General features: G+C 38.8%; 1 protein-coding gene across 8 annotated transcripts in view; it reads right to left on the bottom strand.

Moving 5' to 3' along the window:
* Window positions 1–20591, bottom strand: part of ctnna2 (catenin (cadherin-associated protein), alpha 2) — a 338033-nt gene that overhangs the window by 284315 nt on the left and 33127 nt on the right. The gene's annotated exons all lie outside the window — the stretch shown is intronic.

A 20591-nucleotide genomic window follows, 5' to 3' on the forward strand; every position in this document is an offset into this window, starting at 1 on the left:
CTCTGGATGACCAATTTGAAAATAAAAATTGAAATGAATAAATAATATAAATATGGGATGGGACTAAGTAAAGAATGGAGGGATGGAGTTCAGGACATCTCAGTTTTAGTAGACTTGTTATTGTGCCTTTAGTAACTACAAAGCAGCAAGGTTTCAATTAGATAATGTGACATTTTTATCATGACATTATGCAACCTATATCATCTTCATAACCTCAAACATAGTGCTGTTCCCCTCTATGGTCACACATGGCCAGAGGAGAGGGAAGTACAAGATGTAACCTGCTCAGACCTCATATAACCACAAGGTGTTGTGCTCTGAAGTCTAATGTTAAATTGTGTCATAAAGGTAAGTTGTGCATGACATGACTTTAACACAAAAAAAACCTCTGAATCCCTCAATACCTGTGGCAAGTACAAAATAAGAACTGAGCACACAGACTAATCAAATGGATTCCTCGGGGAATGAGGTAGAAACAAAACTAGTTTGCAAAAAGAAATGAAGTGGGCCACAGCAATGTTTGCCTGGTGCATCCAAATGTGGCCTAATACAAAACAAAATAAATTCAGTGTCAGGCAAGGCAGCCTTGCCCTTTTCTGCCAGCTGGTAATTGGCCCTAGGCAAGCCCATTTATCGTGTGTATTAGCAGCGCTGCCTGGATTTTATGCAAGACCACACTGGGCTTATTTCCATACAGCCACAACTTATGTCATTCTCTCAGCCATTATAGCCCAGATTCTTCAGACACAACAAGCTTTACTATGCAGTCTACAGTCCTCTATAACCTGTATAGAGTTGTGTTACATATCTTAAGCTTACAACTAATGACTTTTTCTTGTAGATTTGATAGAGAATTAAATTGAATACTGTTGTTTCACCACCCAGCAATCTTGAAAGGCAAAAAGCAAAGGATAGGAGTCTTAAATGTATATCACACGCTTTATGAAGATGTAGATCTATCAGGTGACATGTCAAATGGTATGTGAAAAATGACAGGAGGCAGTGACTCGTAGAAGCACGAATGAGTGAACTGACTAGTCACTATCATTTAAGCCAATTATACAATTGGTTTTCACTAAGCGTATAAAAGTATTAGCCAACAAACACAATCTTTACAACAGCCTGAAGACTAAAATGTAGAATCGTTTGACTGGACATATGTTGGTGGTTGAATGAAAAAGAGAAGGATGGGGAAATTATATGTGTGTGTGTGGTTCATCAGAACAGACGCTGCAACAGTATAAAATATTTAATTCTTTGCCAACTAAAGGAGTTTCTCGCCTGATTGTGTGCCGCCTGATGAGGAGAGAATTAAAATGTCTTTCTTGGGTGTGAAAGGAGACACACTCAACTGTTTGGCTCATTATGTTGTTACGTGCTGAACCACAGGGTTCCTCCTCACAGTCTCAGTAAATTATGCTTCTGTAACATACTATATTACATGCTGTGGTTCAATACACCAGAGGGCAGATGTAGACATGATAAATATGCACAAAAAACATGTTTATTGCATTTTCCACATGTTAACAAGTATTTCTAAAAGGAGAATGTGTGCTCAGGCCTATTACACACCATGTATACACATGCAAGCTCAGTGTGATAATGGTAAAGGGGAAATGGAAATATAGAGACTTATATGTTCATTTTTTTTTTGCAGTCTACACACTTGGCAAATTAAATTAAGCTAGTTAAATGTGCTTTATAAACTTAATTTTAACATGTGTGTTAATGTGTGCTAAATTGTCATACTCGCTTTATTTCTTCTCCCTTTGGTATTTTATCTTTATTCTTGTTTGTGTATATTAAAAGATGACAATACACACCCTGAACAACCACACAGGTGTTTCAACCTTTTGAGGTTAATTAGACCTCTGCTAAGGCTGAAGTTGGGCAGAGCTATGCTGTAATTACGAGCCAAAAAGAAAAAGATGAAGGTGAAACCTCAGTTGCAATAAAACCAATCAGCGTCACACAAATTCCAATCAAGCATTTCTGAACACGCCTACACAGTCCTCTAACGAGGTCTAATTAGGCAAATAACTGAAAAACACCTGTGCTGGTGGGCCATGGGTGTGTTGGGCGATCACATTGGCAATGTATGTTTTCCAACAAATGATGTAAATTTTAACAACACTAAATTCAGCACCAGTGCCTGGGGAGGGGCCCTAGGAATATTTCCTGATGTTCACAAAAAATGATCAAGGAAGGAGACATACACGCACGTAGCAATGACCACAGCGAGACATCAAGAAATGGTCATTTTGGCAAGAAAGACACAGGACCACAGAGACTCAATGAGAACAAATCCACAAATAATGCTGAGCCATACTCAAGCAAACACAACAACACATTTGTACAGGACTCTCATGCCGATTTGGGTCGGCAGAAGAGCAATGATCTAGAAAAAGGGGAAAAGCAAAACTACATTGATCAGCTTGTATTTAATTAGCAGTGCGTTATTTGTGGAACTCATGAGATATATTACCGTGTTTATTTTTTATTAATTTTCATTCCATGGGCACTAAAAGTATAAAGTTAGTGCTTGTGGACTGGAAATGGTCAACCATGGCAGACTTCCGAATTCTGTCATTTGTCTGAATTAACATTACATGCTGCTGTAATACTGTAAATTCTTCAAACACATGGTGAACACATGAGAAACAGGCTTAGCGGGGTTCATCGAGTTTGTGGCAGCATGTTTTTAGCTGTTTCTTAACCTCAATCCAACCATGTCCAACTCCATTTATTTCTCACACCTTTGTCATCAGCAGTCATGTCTCTGCCAGAATTCATTAACTTAGCCTCCACTTTTAAATCCTACATATGCAGGATTTTACACAGCAACCCAGACATGGAAGCTCACTCCTGATTGGATAACAAACATTCACACATCGTTGGACACAGAAATGTTGTGCAAACAAACAACAACCCATGTCAAGTTGTTACCACACCCTTTGCATACAGATTCTATTTTATTTATCTAAAATGGACATACACTGGACATTCAGTGTAGTTCTTTTTTTCTTAAGCAAGCAATGAGATATCAAAGCATTCCTATTATCCTACAAGATATGGATAAATTTGGAGCTATTTATTCAGCAAATCAGTTGGAAATAGTGCAGGGAGGAATAGTACAAGCAGAAAGAGCCACAGTGAGATGTTTGATGAAGAGCTGCAGACGACCAGCACAACTCCAACAGGTAAACAACTTATTTTACTTTGCCCGCTGTGTAATGGAAAAACACTCACAGCATGCCGGCTCGACTCAAGTCATGGCTCAGGTGACAACCCCCAAAACAATGGAAAATCACCATAATGTTAGCAGAGCAGAGCAGTGAACTCACGTGCTGTGCGTGGAGCACTGTATAAAGAAATCTGTCACGAGCCAACTTTGGCTTGGGCTGAAATTAGAAAAAAATGTTGGAAACCGAGCGTTCAGAACAGTCTGAAGCTGGTGCTTTTTGCTTACAGGAATTACTTCTACATACGTTTACCTCATTATTTGACACTTTGGCCACATTTAATATGAACATCCGACATTGTAACATTATATATATATGACTGAAAATAAGGAAAGCATAATGGGTCTCCTTTAACGGGTAATACATAAGTGATTATGCTGCAGCAGTGGTAAGGCTAACCTTTCTTTCAAGTCTAAGGAACTGCTGTGCCTTGCCCTCCCATTTTATTGCTGATCAATAGTATTAAATGCCATGCGGCCTTTCCTCTCCAGAGCACTGGCCACTGGACTCTCCGCTCAGTAGTAAATCCCTGTGGGTCTGCGTAGCCGTTCAATTTTCCGCCTTCAGCCTCTGAGACTCGCATCCAACAGATGAGTGATGCGCTGTAATTGTTGAACATTAGGGAAGGGTGTGTGGATGTGTGTACACATGAAGCCAACCACACACATGCATGATCACGTACACGCATATAGAGCTCCTGAGCGATATGGTTAACCTTTTGCACCCTCCTACGGCTAGTGATATACATAACGTTCCCTGTTAAATAATTGATGAGACCATTTATGCCAATGTGTAAAGTGTATAATGTGTGCAAAAGCTCAGGGGACAAAAGCAAGAGGGGGCCCTATACATGTTTCCAAGTGTGCAAATCAGTCACATGGGTGTAAGAAGGACTATATAGAAACCTGCTTGCACAAGGTGGTGGCTTCAGGCCATGTTACACACTAGGTGTTCACCAAATGGGTAGCTGTAGAAACAATACATACCACTGACTGCCTATTCCCCTGTAAACTGTACATCCATCCACATATAAACTATGTACAGTCAAGACAAATTAAATACAAATGCAGAGCACTACACACACTTGTTATACTCATTTACAAAAACATAAGCAAACATATTATATGTCCACACCTATAATTTCCTGAACATGTATGAGCCTTAACTGTTACGAACACTACAACCCTGCCTGTGAATCTTGCAGGGGCGAATATAAAAACCTATTTTACTCACTTTGTGTCATTCCCTGTTATTTAAAATGTCTTTAAAAGTTAACAAGTGCTGAAGTGCAAAGCAGTGAGGATTAGCGAGCAATAAAATTGGTACCTGAATGGTTCTCAGCAGAAAGTGTCACATTGCAGGGGTGTCGGCCTCTGACACTCTAACAATGAAGCTTGGGTCGCAAACATCCTCATAAAACCTCCTAGAAGTGTGCTTAAAAAATTTAGTGGATGTCAAATATTTTCATACTTCTTTTGTTTATTTGTCTTACTTTAATAGATTTTCATAGTAAATTCAGATATTTCTAAACTGTCAGGTTTATCTAATTACCTGCATTTTTTTTCAACTTGTTCTAGCATTTCACACTAACATCACAAGATGTTTCACATTACTTACTCTAAGTTATGAACACTCACAGTATGTAACAAATACTGCAAAGAAAACATGATTGAGTAGAAAAGCAGAGTCAGTGGTGTGATCTGCAGTAATGATTCTCACATTTTGCAAGTGGAACTTCTAAAAGTGTGCAATAGACTTTCAGACTCCTGATAATCTTTCCTCATTAGTAACCCTCTTAGCCCATGTTCCTATACTCTGTTTGATCCTCCCACTCCTTCATTATTATTCTCACCACGGATTCTTTCCCCTATCACCGAGGTAACTTCATTCACATTTTTTGATACATTTGATAGGGCTAGACAGAGTGGGTCAATAAATTCTAGCCACACTTTTCAGGTGGACATTCTTGTTGGTGTTTTTGGAAGGACAATTTTGCACATATTTCAAAATCATCCCACAGCTTCCATAGAGCCCAAAGCAGGAGTCAAACTCTGGATCCAAATATGTGCTGGGGAACATTGTTCATTGTAGAGAGAAAAATGAGCATATCTAAGGAAAAAAAGAGAAAAAAAACCAAAGAAACAAAATAAAACCAACTTGTTTGGATGCCAAAAACTACCTAAAAATACCGTTCATCTCATCTGTATGGAAAAAAGCCAATGATTAGTCCTACGGGAACTAATCTAAGAAAAACAAAACAACAGCCGCACAAGAGAGTGGGTTTTGAAATCAATGTGCAACACTGGCCAATTAGAAAATTTCAGAAACAATGCATTTTTTTAACTCTCAAACCTCCCACCTCTACTTATAGATGTGAACAGAAAGTTTGTGTTAAAATTACACATTTCTTTGGTAAAGATCCCAAAGAGTCCTCATTTAACCTGGATTTAATTTTTTTCATGACATGCCTCCAGGTTTTTTACATAATCTTCATAACAAATGGCAGAATATATGCCGCTCACTTCAAAGACAAACCACATAAAAGCTTTCTCAAATCTCATTCTGACATGGCTGTTTCAAGTGTGCGGTATGGTCACCTCCATCGGTGTCAAAGAAATCGGTACAGCGATCTACAGAAAAAGTGGCTTCATGGAGTGTGTGAGAATAGCATTATAGCACTGGAGTTAAGATGAGATGATACAGTATAGTAGCAACAGAGGACACACATACCTTAGTAGCAGGCCAACTCCAGCAAATTAATTAGGGGAGTTAAACTACTGCCATGTTATTGCCATGCAAGCATCTTGTTATCACTCAACTCCATGAGCCTCCCACATCTAGTAATCCAATTATTTGTGTTTTGCCACTAAACCTCTACCACCCACATCCCCAAAGCACATCAACATCAAACCTACCCTGAACATGCCCCTTCCAAAACAAATTGTTCATAAAGTAAGACTCAGCCTCTGTAAGGGAGGTCAGAGGTGAGCAAAACATTTCACTTCATCTGTAATCTTTCCAACTACCTTCACATAAACACTTTCTATGTGCTTGAAAATACAGAGATGCCCACATCAAATTCTGCTGCTGTCAGAACGAGTACCAAATTCTGCGCCAATCCATGATTTAGATGTTGAGATATCTCACAGGGTAAGTGAAAAAATTTGCCTGCTGGTGGCACTAGAGGAAAGTCAGGGAATCACCAACATCAATAGTATTCATCCTCTGGGGACCATGAATGTTTGTGCAAAATTCCATGATTATCCATCTAATAGTTATTTCAGTGACTTACTTGGTGGACCGACCACTAGCATGGCAAAAAATTGAGATTGTGTTTTCTCCCAAATGGTTGGTAATATACATCATTTTCACATGAGGTTTTGAGGTAAAGGAGGAAGATTTTGAAAATGACCACAAGAGAGCACATGTAGTAAATGGACTGCACTTATATAGTGATTTAAATTTCATAGGAAAAAGCACTTTACAGCACACTGATGACAGCAGGGGAAGGTGGTGGTTTGACCACTGGGAACAACAGGAGCTGGGGTTCAAGCTGCTAACCCCACTATTAAAGGAAAACCAGCTCTACCTCTTGAGCCACAGTCGCCCAATCAACTGGCTGATATATTACAGCTGTCAATGCAGCTGAAATATCAGCTTGTCTTGTTAGGTGATAAAGGCAACTAAATACCAGAGATACAGCATTCTTTTGCAGCCCAACTGCCTTTAATAAATTACTAAAGCGTATGCATACAGGCTCCCTGAGCTCTGCAGCAAGAGGAGCCCCTTGAACAGCTCACATAAACACTTCACTTCAGCCTCCACCCAACACAACTGTCTACACAAGCACACAGTCACACTTCTCTGTCTGCAGACAATCGTTTCCTGTAAGATAATCAATAACAATTTCCATATATGGTGTCATGCCTCTCTTGTACAGCTTCCAGTTCTTGCATTTAGTTCCCCTTTTCCAGCGATCACTTCTTTAGAATCAGGGTCACCGTGTATCATGCACTTCAGATAACACTTTCTATTTCTTCTTTCCTAACAGACGAGACATTCATTTCGTCTGCACATGCAAAGTGTGAGACATCTCGGCGAGACATCTTACTTGAAACAGAACAAGAGTGCATCATGTTCTTTTAAAGGCAAAATTGATCAGTTCTACACTGGATTAATGATCATCAAATATAGTAATTTCTCCAACAGCACACTTCTAATATCATTTTTTCCTCCACACAGTTAATTTTTATACAAACACCTTGACATGCTTCAATTGCTTGGTGCCAGCTTGGTATTAAAGTGGTTTATGTGTGCAGATGATAGTTTTACTTCCCAAAATCATTAGAAAAGCAGAATTTAAATAGGTTTTTGGGTAACACAATGGACTTGTGTGCACATTCTATCTTTACAAATTGATATGTGATTTCCAGTCTTCCTTTCTCTGCAAAGGGGTTTAATAATTTAGTTACCACTGTGCACAGATGAGATATTTACGACAATAATGCGACTGATGATGCAACTTCCTACAGAATTTACCCAACGATGGAACCATAGCAAAAGTTTTATATTGAACACTAACTCTGCCTCTAAGTAAATACAAACCTCAGAAAAGTATGAGGGAACTAGTGGGACAGCTGCAGACCAAAGCAGTGTAGCAGTTGAGTTTTGGTGAGTAAATTATTCATGTTTTGTGTGAAATAATAGGATGGCATACATGAAATTAACCCGGTTTTACAGATCATAGGGGGAAACGATGGTTGTCTAGGTGAAGTAACGCAGAAAGAATATTTAAAAAGCACAAATACATATAAAAGAATGGATAGAGAAACAACAGGCAGACTTATTTTTGGCTATCCAGACTCATTTAGATTACATCTGCACTGATCTAGCTCCCAGCCAAATAAGCAGACAATCAGAATCTCAGATTATCCATCCACTCCTTTCCCTTTCATCCTCCTCCTCTCTGCCTCTCTCTTACACACATACAGCAGAAGAGAGGAGGTAAGACCACTGCTGGCTCACTGTCAGAGTCCTTTGAAGATCCCAAATGGATCAGCTGTATTCCGCCTGTAGATCTGCTCAGCATCTTTACAGCAAAGGCTGCAGCATTATGTCAGTGTCTTCTCAGTCCAGTGCACTAGTGTACAAGTAAGTGTGTGTCTGTGTTGGGGGGCTTATAACACCACTATAATTCACAGGTTCACAGATTGCCAAACATTGCAAGGCATACAGTACTGTGACACAGAGTTTCCCCTGCCTATCTAACCCAGAGGCAGGCTGCCTTTGTATTACTGGCCGATACTTTTGTTGAAATGTGATTCGGCATGTGATTTTGACAGAACAAAAAAAGCGGAACTCAACTGCGAGGGCAGTGCAGCACCCGGACAGTCTACTACGTGCACACGCTAGAGTTATATTGTAATTCATCATCAAAAAAGGCAGCGGTTGCAAGCATGTTTTGATTTAATGACTAAATAATTACCTTTGTGAGACGAACATGACGTATATTGTGAACTTTCTATGCCATCACTCAGAGACTAACGTTAGCGGAGCGGAGCAGCGATCAGCAAATCAACAAATAAGACCGGCCAACCAACACACACTGCAGTATTAAACAACTTAACCCAACTCTGAGGTATAGAAAATAACTTGAAGCTCAGTCTGTTTCACATCAAAAACCCTGCGCCCACTCAGCGTCCTGGACGATGGCTTTCCCCAGAGCTAACAGTGCAGCAGAGAGGCTGCTCTTCACTGCTCAAAACATGAGCAGTCCTCCTCTCCCTCATTTTGTTATTCTCATACAGGCAGGAGACTGTAAGATGCTTTCAAATTAATTAATTCATTAATTAATGCAGTTAACTTTTTAAAATAAAAAGGCTGTGCACCATTTATCTTATCTGCCAGTTATGTTTCATATCGTATTTCAATGGACTAAGGACACCAATGAATGGTTTGGTACACAGTATACTGGAGCAAGAGACTGAAAATTTTCTATTTATTCAATCAAGAATAGATTCTGAATCGAATCGGCACCCAAGTATCATGATAGTATTGAATCAGGAGATAAGCATATAGTGTTTATAAGCACAATAAACACTCATTCATCACAACCTTTATTTTTCATCTTTTTTGTTCCATCTTGGTATAAAATTTAAATCCCTATGGACACTTTCGTCTTTCGATTTGGACATTCACGCACAAACTGTGTAGGCGCTCCATGCACATTCTCCAGCCTTTGCCACCTTTGTCTCAAAAAATCCAGGGTAAACTCTGTAACAGGATGACCTTGAACTCTCCTCTGCTGCTCCCACAGCTCTCAGGCTCGAGAAAGGCAATATTCAATATGTCAAATGTAAAAACAGACTTCTGTGTGAGTGTGTGTGTGTGTATTGTATTTAAGATACTTTTTAAATACAGTTTTTTTTTCTTGCAGAAGGAATATGTGCTTTTGACATGGTACATGATATCAAGTAGTACAATGAAAACTCCAGCCTTGAAAGTGAAGCTGTTAACTGAAAAGAGATAGAAAGAGGAGATAGTGCAGAGAACGAAACGAAGAATAAAAGAATGCAACCAACAGTTTTAAATGCTTGATGAAATTCAACAAGATTCAAAGATTTCAAAACCAAAAAGATTTGGGGATATACACAGTACAAGTAGTCTTTCTTGCAGTTGGTGTACAATGTGTATTTTATGAGCAATTGAATACTTTTGTCAAATGAAAAAGACAAGGTCTGGAGTTTACTGGTAATATGGTTCTGGCTAAACAAGAACTAATACCAATTTAAGACCAGTCCTCGGTACCCATTCAATTAATTAATCATTGAAAAAGTACAGTTGACTCACATTTACTATGATTGTCAACACTATGAACATGTATCCATATGTGGCACAGGGTCTTCAGTAGCTTAGGCGATGAGTAATTTTCTCTATTAGCTACTGTCTCATTAAATAACTTTTATAACTTGTCTCAGCGAGAACATACAGTGTCTACCTAAGTTTGAGCTTGTGAAAGTAATGATACACCCAAGGGTTGTGTTTCTGATGCAATCTGTTCTAGTGTGGTGTATTTTCTATGGCAGAAAAAGCAGGGAGGCAGCGGACAACCAGCATCTGTGCATGGCTGCTGTTCAGAACCCTGGGGCGAGCCATATGCTGACATAGCAAGGTGTCAGAAGATACAGCCCGAAGACAGATGAAAGTGTGTTTCACAAGATCCAGGACTGACCCTAAGGCATTGGCAGAAGTAATGAGAAGACAGAAGCTAACAGGGGCACTCTGCATAATGACACAGCTGTCATCCTAATCAAACTACTATTTAAAAAAGTATTACTTACTATTATCACCTTTCTTAGGCCATCAGTTTCAATGTAGTGTGTTTGTATGTGTGTGTATCTGTGTGTGTTGAGAGCTTGGTGTATATAGAAGGGAAAGAAAGAGAGAGAATGTAGTGGCTGTATGACCTAGTAAGAGATACACAAAATATGAAAGTAACAGATAAAGAAAGTGCAAGAGGATGTGCAAGTAAATCCATGCATTGTACCTGTGTGTGCCTGTGTATGTGACTTCAAGGGGGTATGTGTTGAACTGAACGGGCAAAACATTGCATTGATTTTCAATGAAATTGAAATGAATGCACTGATCTGATGCAATATTTTCAATTACGAGGGTATTGTGACCAAGGCTTTTCTTTTCCAAGAGAAAATACAGCAAAGGCAGAAAGAAGGCTCTGCATACTGTGTATGGTTGTAGTTCCCAAGGTTCAAGAGAAAATAACAAACAGACATGAGATTTTTGAAGTAAAATTGAAAAATCCTACTGCTTTGTCACTGCACTAGATTTTGATTTTGAAGTATCAAAATCAAATCAATTTACAGGCTTTCATACACAAGATGTGCATTACACAACATAGTGTCTGCATGCAGTCATGATTGTGAGAACTTGCTGTGAATCAAAAATACTTTAAAGGTTTTGTCAAAAAGCATGTAGGACAAAAAAATTCAACAAAGATAAGGCCACAAAAATCTTGGGGGTAGCAGGTGTGTGAGTCAGCAGAAACAACTGAGAACTGAGATAATGTCACACGATCATGGGAGGCAGGAGGACCAACTAAGCCAACACTCAAGGAGCCCAGATGTGTCAGAGATTGTTACATAATGATATAAAAAAGTGGAATAAAGCACCAACTTAAAATGTTACTTTTTTAGTTATTTACTGTGTCTGCAGGGGAAATTCAAATTCATTCTCAGTAGCGTTTTTCTATAATGGTTTAGGATGGATTTCACATTATTGCAAAGTAGCTTCAGGACCAAGTCAAACCTGTTATGTTATTGTGGAAAACAACATCTTGAATCATCATTGTTAACCCACTGGTGTCAAATTTTATTTAATCCATACTCTGGCCTTGACAAGATGTCACCATTTTCCCAGCCATCCACTTAATTTCCCTGTTTTCTCCTCTAAACCTAAATGAAGGATTGCCGTCTGTAACATGGCAAATGTCCGATGGGTAGCATGCCAAGAAGCAGGGGTTCCAGACTGACTTTGAACATCACTGCCTCTCACAGGAGTCAAAGCCTCTCAGAAATACTGTCATCTAAATTCAAACTAGAGATAGAAAAGAGTACAAAGAGTGGAGGCCTTCACATGTCCAAATCCCGTGAGCCTTTTTCCCTTCTTTTTCCGTACTTTGCATTCAAAAATTAAGCGGAAGAAGTGCTAGACCCATTTCTTCAGTGCCTCCAACATCCAGACAGTACTTTATAATATCTGAATATGGCTCATCTGCAATCTGACAGAGGATTATTTTCAAATACAATAAAAATGGATGTGCTTCAAAAGCAGATACCTCAATTAGCTCATGGTAGCATAAAGGTTTTTCTGAAACAACCCCAGTCATTAAACGAAATCATATTTCCTAAAATTGTTGTTTTTTCCTAAAATGCTACTGTTGTCGACAAGCTGTCATCATATTCCTAAAATTATTATTATCTACTCTCCAAACTTAGTTCATCTTCAGTAGCAGTGCCCAATATTACTCAACTTTGAGAGCGACTGCTCTGTGGTTTCAATGAAAACTCTGAGGAGAAGTATAGCATCCCTTCCCTCCTCCGAAAAGTGTCTGTTTGAGGTCCAGGCTTCCTCCTTTTCCGCTAGCTTAATGGATTATGACAGTGATGCAGCATGAAGCCTTAATCCCCTTGCCGCCATCGTCTCCCCTCCCTTTATGTTAAGCCCCTTGACTACAGCGTGCGTGTATGTGTGTCAGGTGCCAACCGGTACTCATAGCCAAACCTTGAGTTGGATGACATACAAAAACAAAGGGGGTTAAAGCATCCATTGCTGACGGCCAACTCTACCCTTCAGGTGCACAGCTAGCCCATCACTAGGTTGTGAAGTCAAATATGCCAATATGCCGAGGAAAAATAGCTTTCAACTTGATGACCCATAAAACAAAAATAAACAAGGATACATCCACAACAATACTTTTTGCTACGTGCCCCAAACAACACTAATTAATGATTCATGTGAATATCGACGGGCAGCAACACAAACAATGTCTTCTTCTTTTTGTCTGTTAATTCACCATGTTCAATAAGCTCACTCTTTCATCCTGAGTTCCTGTCTATCTTCAAAGAAGAACTTCTTTCTAAAGGCCTTCATTATCAAGCCAGTGTTCACCTTTAGTCATGTGACAATGAGAGAGAACCAAAGAACTACAGTTGATGCAGAATTACCAGTGTATACACGCAGTAATAGTTCAGTAATTATTCCTGATTAATCAGTTATTTGCATTTGAAGAAATTCACACAGTGTTGGACCAGAATCAGCTATGTTTGTAGCTTATACCACCACCCAGTTCTATTAAGACACAGAGTTAATACATAAGAGATGACCTCTGAGATTAAACATTCATTAAGAGCAACACGTTGCGCTGACAAGGCTGGAGTGAGTACTCACCATGAATGAATCCATGTTAAGAGTATCAAAAGCAACCAGGGGACTCAGAGGCCCCTGATGAAAGAAACCATAACTAGGAAATGGTTTGATAGCTCTCTCTGATCTGGCAAACCGGACAGTACAGCAGAGAGACTCTTCTCTATGTCACATGAAGGCAGAATGTCATGTCAACGACCAAAACATCCCAATGGTGGAAATCCCATCCAAGAGGCGGAATTAGGGCGGAGAGATCAGGAGGTAAATCCACTTTGTTTTGCACAAGTGGTACTCATGTCATCTTTTAACCCTGTAAGGGCTAACATTTTTCGTGTTTGGTTTACCAGGTATGTCTGGCTGAGTGATAGAAAAAGTACTGACCAGGAGATAAGGAGGTATTAAATAGGAGGTATTAAATACAAAAATTAAACAGGAATCGAAATCCAAGTCAGGCTAAGTTGGCTAAAGAAAACTGACTTTTGCCCTTCCCCCCCCCCCCCCAATTTTCTTGTTGAAACATATTCTTTCAACAGGAAATGTGATTATCATTGTATTAATTTAAAGCCCCAAACAGCTGTTCTTAAGAAGAATTGGAGGACTGTAACCTGACTAATATTAAAGAAATAAGAAGGCAACTCCTACTGAAGAGATAATTAAAAACGTCTGCTGGCTGCCTGTTTGTTGTTGTAAATAGGATATTTATAGTTGTCCTTGTCAGTTGTTCCTCGAAAGGGAAGACCAATGAGCAAACACAACAAATAACGCACAGATAAACAAAGCATTACTTTTGTGTATATTACCAGTAAAGATGAAATGGAATGGGTGAACAAGAAGTGGAAGCAAAGACTAAATAAACATACAAAGATATGAGAAGATTAAAATAGATTCGGTGTGCATGTTTGAGAGACAGAGAGAGAGAGAGACAGAGAGAGAGAGAGAGAGAGAGAGAGAGAGAGAGAGAGAGAGAGAGAGAGGTGAAAAGAAAAAAAAACTGTCTTTTCTCTGATGAAATAGTGTTTGACAGTAGAAATTGCAAGCTTTGATGAAGCCCCTATACACCTCTCACCCTGAATGTTTAGGTTGGAGAGTTTTTACCTCATTAGTAGCTCCTGCTGTGAAATGATAACAAGAAACACATTACAACATGTGAGACTTAGTTCTAGGATCAGCACACTTGTATTTACCAGAAGTGCAAATCTAAATCCACTGTATCAGCAGGACAAGCACTAGGACACATTGAATGGCAAGGCTCACTTTTGTTTAATTATCACTGTCAGTACACAGTAATGAACTGACATGGAGTCAATATGAGGCTGTAGAGCACAGTTTGTCCCTTTGTAAATTGAATTTAAAATGTCTGCAGACAAATTCACAACATGTCCTGTCCAGTGATGTGTTTTTTTTAAGAAAATGTCTATTCTGTGATCATTAAAGTGATAGTCTTTCCTTTTTCTTTTTACTAAAATGTAAACTTTTTCAGTCATATTTGGACACAATTATCTGCACAAGTCATGTTAAATAATGCAACAATGACTTTAATGTCCTCATAATTAAACACTGACTTCATTTCAGATTCCCCTGCACTGTATTTAAGGGCACATAATGAAGAAGCTTTGAAGACATGTATCATTACCCAAATGTTTGTCTTTAAATTCACTGGCCAGATAGAAATTAATCTATCAGTAATATTGGAGCAAAGAATCGTGGAACAGCACTATCTTCTCCTATCATCAATATAAAAGGCACAGAAAGCGAGCACTGCAACACATTTCTTTATAATTTAGCATATTAAATGTTGCCTTTTAACAATCAAGACCATGCATAAATAAAATGCCTGTCATGAGTCAGCAGCTGACCCCCATTTCCCAAAAGCCAAGACCTATTGCCTGGGTCAAGACCTCTGAATCCGCCCATTCCACTGAGTCGAGTTGACTGATTCTGTTGGTCTGGCATCATGAAATGAAACAGCGGTTTCTCGGTTGAAAAAGCAATCGATCCAATGAGCGCTGCAGGCGGGACTAACGCCGTTGTCAAGCTGTTGTCAAGCTGTTGTCAAGCTGTTGTCAAGCTGTGCACCAGAACCAAAGAGGAGTAAAACTAGGTAGTGCTGATCAAATATGAATCAATATTCTGTTATTGCATTGCCTATTTCTTACCTTAAATGTTTTCAGTAACATATTTTAGTGTACTGTTCAGCTGCAATATGAGAAAGTTTGTGACCTGGCCACCATGTTGGAAACGGACGAGCCAAAACCAAGCAATGTCAGACTGAAGATGGAAACGGAGTGTAACGAGTTGACATTTCTGTCTGATATCAGGCAACAAGAACTATGTCTTGCAAAGTTGAATGAAGGCATTATGTTATCATTTTCTATGGTTGTATTAAAACCTGCAAACTTTATCCAGCCATGTTTACCATTCTGGCCAGTTGGTTCCTGTTCTTGGTCCTACGTTTCCATATCAAGATACTGTGCATATCTAGTACCTGTTTTTTTGTTGTTGTTGTTTTTTTAAACCACCTGGCTCTCAAGGCTATTTTCCCATAATTTTTTCAAAAAATATTGCTATCGCCTGCAGTATAAAAATGTTTACTATATCAGAGGCATGTTGACTTCATATGGAGTGATAAAGTACGCCCCTCAGTATTATTAGCTATAGACTTGCCCAGGAATCTAGCGGTGGTAAGAGAGGCTTGTTCATGATAAATGAGCCTGCTATCTCAAGCAATGTCAGGGTGAGCCTGTTTGTCTATTCTCCTGAGGCAACCTTTTATTCTATCCAAGCACACTGAATCATCCAAATTGACAGGAAAAACAATCATAGTCTCTCGTTCATATCCGAAAATGCTCCACACTTCCAATGCAATTGCAGAAAAGATGAACTACCATAGTTGGCTATTGTGCTTATTCCCATTGGTGTGCACATTTTGCTAGAATAGCATCTTTGTTGCAGCATATAACTTTTATTGTGCAGTAGAGTAGATGATGACAAATCATTAACTGTAATATCTATCAATTCAGAAAGGTGGCAATTAGATGGAAGGAGCAAATCAAGTTACAGATCATTTAGTAAAAAGGATAATGACAAACAGAACACGACACAAAATCTCAATTTAATGTCACTGTCAAGAAACTTCTAGTAAATATCCACTAGACCATAACAGGTTCCAGATATTATTGTTATTTGACCATTCTGACAACAGACCTACATCTGAACTCTTTCTTATTTGGCTAAATTAATAAGCATTATGTTAGGGACTTCACACACTGAGAATAAAGCTGTCTGAATTCATTCAGGGATCACTGCAGCAAAAGTCAATTTCAATAAAAAGAAATGAAGATGTCATGGGGGAGACACATCATTTTCAAAATAAAAAAAGTTTGGCAGTCAGACACATAATTTGCTGTTAGGGCAGTCAGGCATTGCTAGATAGCAATTAATAATCATCACTATGTGTTCAGAGAGGAAGCTCATCAGCCTTTCATCCTCCTAACATTAAGCAATTACCTACTTGTCACTCTGATGGCCACTCGTGAGAACAAACATAGGATGTGGCTGACAGGCAATACAAACACAAAATACACTCAATGTAAATCTACATGGAAGCCATCTGGGTTTAAAAAATGTCTACCTGCAGATAATTTCCACTAAAGCCAACCTAAAATTGAAGCATATATTTTAGTATGTTTTTTTTTTCAGATGGGTGATGCGAATGCTTTTCAAACTAGGGTGACGATGCCAGTTGAAAAACGCATGTCTGGGTCCTTTTCCAAGATGGCGGTTCATTGGAAGTTATAATATAATCCAATTAAAGCTAATTAGCCCAAAACCCATGAAGTTACACAGGTCGAGATAAGGAGACAGATGGTGATGTCTGATGTCCAACAATTACTAAACCTTAAAATTCTATAAAAATAAACAGGAGTAAAACATATTCCCAACTCATGCACAAACTCAGCTACCTCTTTCCGTTATGAATACATAGGATGACTGGATACAATAAAATCATATCACCTATTTATTGGTAAACTCATTTGGAATTACTGAAAGTCTCTATTGGCATGATTACGCAGTTTCTTTGGCTGCAAATATTATTTTCTTCCCTGACTGTATTTTGGTGGCTTGCCATGAACTTGACTCTACCCATGAGAAAGGAGAGGCACAATGGGCGTTGTTCCAGGAATAATCAATCACTGTAGTAAAGTTTTGATGCAAAGATAATCAGAATTTGCACTTATGTTGCAACGTCTGTTCAGTGGTTAAAACAATGCAGGAACACACACTGTGACATTCAGTGCTCTTTTTGTGGATTCAACAAGAAATGTCTACTTGCACAGATCATATTCAAAAGCTTCCCAACTCTTTTTATGGTTACGGTTGCCCATTTGTTATCGATATGAGAACTGTAACACTGAGGAGAATTTATCGCCCAAGGCTGCATCACTGTGGTGTGACGCATAACATTTATCACCAGGCAAAAAAACAAGAAAATTCAATGAGAAGCTTGGACTTGAGAGCCTCATATGACTTGAATCTGAGTCAGACTTAAGTCACAAATGTTACAATTTCAATACAATTTGACAATATCAACAAGGGGTGCAATTCAGCTTGGACATTGTACACCAATGATCTGTGACTTTATTTGGATTTGAGCCATATAACTTCAAAGACGTATTACCCTCCCAAACCACAGCGTGGAGGATTCTTCTATAGAATAAAAGCTTGCAAAGACATTTTATTTCATGAGAATAAGATAAGATTTTTATTGTTGAGTTCAGCACTTTCATCTCTTATTTTCAAAACAGCCTATACCTCGTTTCATCATCTGCACAACAACCTTTTGTATTTTTTGTTTACTGAAGTGTCTCAAGGCTATTCATGTACTACCATGAAAGACTGAAAAAGAAATAACAGCATTTATGTGCTACTCTCATTCGATAAACCTCCAACAATTACCCTGTTGGTGCTCAGATGTAATTTGCTGAAGAATGTATTATGACTTGTTTAGGACTCTGGACTTGAATGTGAAGACTTGAGACTAAACAATGACTTAGTCCCACTTCTGAGTCAAATATAATGACTATATAATGAAAACAAGTGGGTATATGAGGGTTTTGTGTGGAAGTTCAGATTAATCCAGACACTATGAGTCCCTTGTCTCCAACAGTAAGCAATCATAAGAAGTAGGCAATAGGAGATAAAAGGGCTGTGTATTGCTGCTGTTACAGGTGAAGCTGGCAAAAAGTCTGCAATCAATACTTAAACATTCTCTAGGGCACCAAAGAGTAAACAGGCTAGATTCTGAGTCCCAGGCTGTGGGTAAATCTAGCCTTTCCAAATCCAGTATCTGCAAAATCAGTGGGTCAACCATACTTGCAATGAGGAAGCTTTATTTAGGTATACTGAAGAAATTGGGTAGTTACCAGTCTTTCTGAAATAAATAGGTACACTCTCACCTAGAGTCTATGTTAATTTTGCAATTACTATGCGTCTGCTTGATTTTGTAGTGGATTTCTGGAAAAACGAGGGCAAGATGCATATTCTGTTATTCTATCACCGTGCTAACACTTGCATCAGAATGTGAAAACTCCAATTCACATTAAGCAAAATGGAGTCTGGACAGTTTTGTTGGTTTATAAATCCAATTAACCTCAATAAATGTAAAGACTCAGTTAAAATGAACTGTATATACTTGAGTATGGATGGAAGCACACATCACCAACATTGATGGCAAACTGATTTCTCAGTGACTGCTGTAGTTATTGTTAGGGGACAAACTGTAGTATTAGGGTCAGTTAAGGCTTTGGTTTAGTCAGCAACAGCACTCAGCATGTCATTACATGTTTAACAATCTCCAGATCTGGCCCACAATTGTTGGAACAGCTTGTCAGGAGTCAGGAGACATCTCATACAACTGTGGCATTTCTCTCAAAACCGTGGATTCTGTCTTTACACCGACACGGGCTGAAAATTTTGTTGTCAGACCGGGGCTGGACTCAGGCTTTTTCACAGTGGGACTTTTTGAGTTGTCATAGTAGGAAAAGCAAAGGTGTTACTAATAACATTAACAATGGCTCCGTTCTATTCATGTGTCCAAGTTAAAGCCATGACAGTGTGACAGTGAGCCAGCATGCACAATACCAGGACCCTGAAAACATAGTGGAATGACAAAATAACTTGAAAAGTGAAAAGTGAAAGAAGAAATGTAGAAATTGAGGCAATACACAGCGTCACTAAAAACATACTGTTTTGCAGAAGCAGTAAAAGAATTACAGCTCCACCAAAAACTGAGATCACAGAGAGGATGACTGCTATGACAGCATTGGGGTGACCATGCATTAAGTTAAAAGAATGGGATTTTATTAAAAAATGTTCAACAAAAAGTACACTGCAGCCAGCCAAAGAACATCAGACCACAGGAGGCGGCTGCTTGTACACTGATTACATCAGTGCCATCGCTGCGGATGTGCCTGCCTCTGGTCTTACTCCAGATGGGGACAGTGACATCAGGTCCAACAGTTAAAATTCTTGCCTGTGATTTTCTCAAGGGAATAGAGTTACATCCATACTGACTATTTCCCACAGCAGACAAAATATTTTAAGATTTCTTAAATGTATGTTCTTCCTGGAGTATCTTTCAGGCGGACAAAAGTTTCTGTTCATGTCAGCAACGTATGAAAATAAACCTGCAGAGATTGAAAGTTACTTGAGATATGGTGTGGATACCACCTCATGCCAGAAAACAGAACATTACAGACTGTGTAAGCTAGTTGTGGGAGCATGCCTCAACCATCCTGCAGTTAATGTGCTCCTTTATGTAATTTGATAGAGGCAACACCAACTTTAAAGTCTTGTAGAATTGAACTCAGTACAGTCAATTCTACAAATATTGTCATTATTCATTATCCATTGGCAGACAATATTGTAAACACTAACCTACACTCAGGACAGTAGTTATGGCAAAGTTTAATTACTGCATTCTTGCAACAAAGGCGCATATAATGCTCAAGCAACAACAATATTCAGCTCAAGAAGAAAGACTATTCTGTTTATTCAAACTTGTTACCAAGAACAATCACTGAATATGTTTCCATTTATGACAAATTACTGTGTATACGGACCTCAATTCTCACTATATGTAAAACGTACATCTGAAATAAAGTGCATTTTATTAAAAGAATATGACAATAATCTGAAACAAGATTCTGACAAAACCAGATTCAAATAACAAATTCAGAATCTCAATCTGAATCTTCAAAATCTAAGCGATATCCAACTCTTGTCAGACTTGGTAAACCAGGGTGACTAAAGTCATGTTCAGCCATCTGTTCAGCTTGGAAGCCACACAAAGTGGGTGGCAATGAGCCAAAGTTCTTGGCTGTAACCCAATACAGTTTAACATCTTTGTAA

This window comes from Thunnus maccoyii, chromosome 2, assembly GCF_910596095.1.
Source record: "Thunnus maccoyii chromosome 2, fThuMac1.1, whole genome shotgun sequence".
Taxonomy (NCBI): Eukaryota; Metazoa; Chordata; class Actinopteri; order Scombriformes; family Scombridae; genus Thunnus; species Thunnus maccoyii.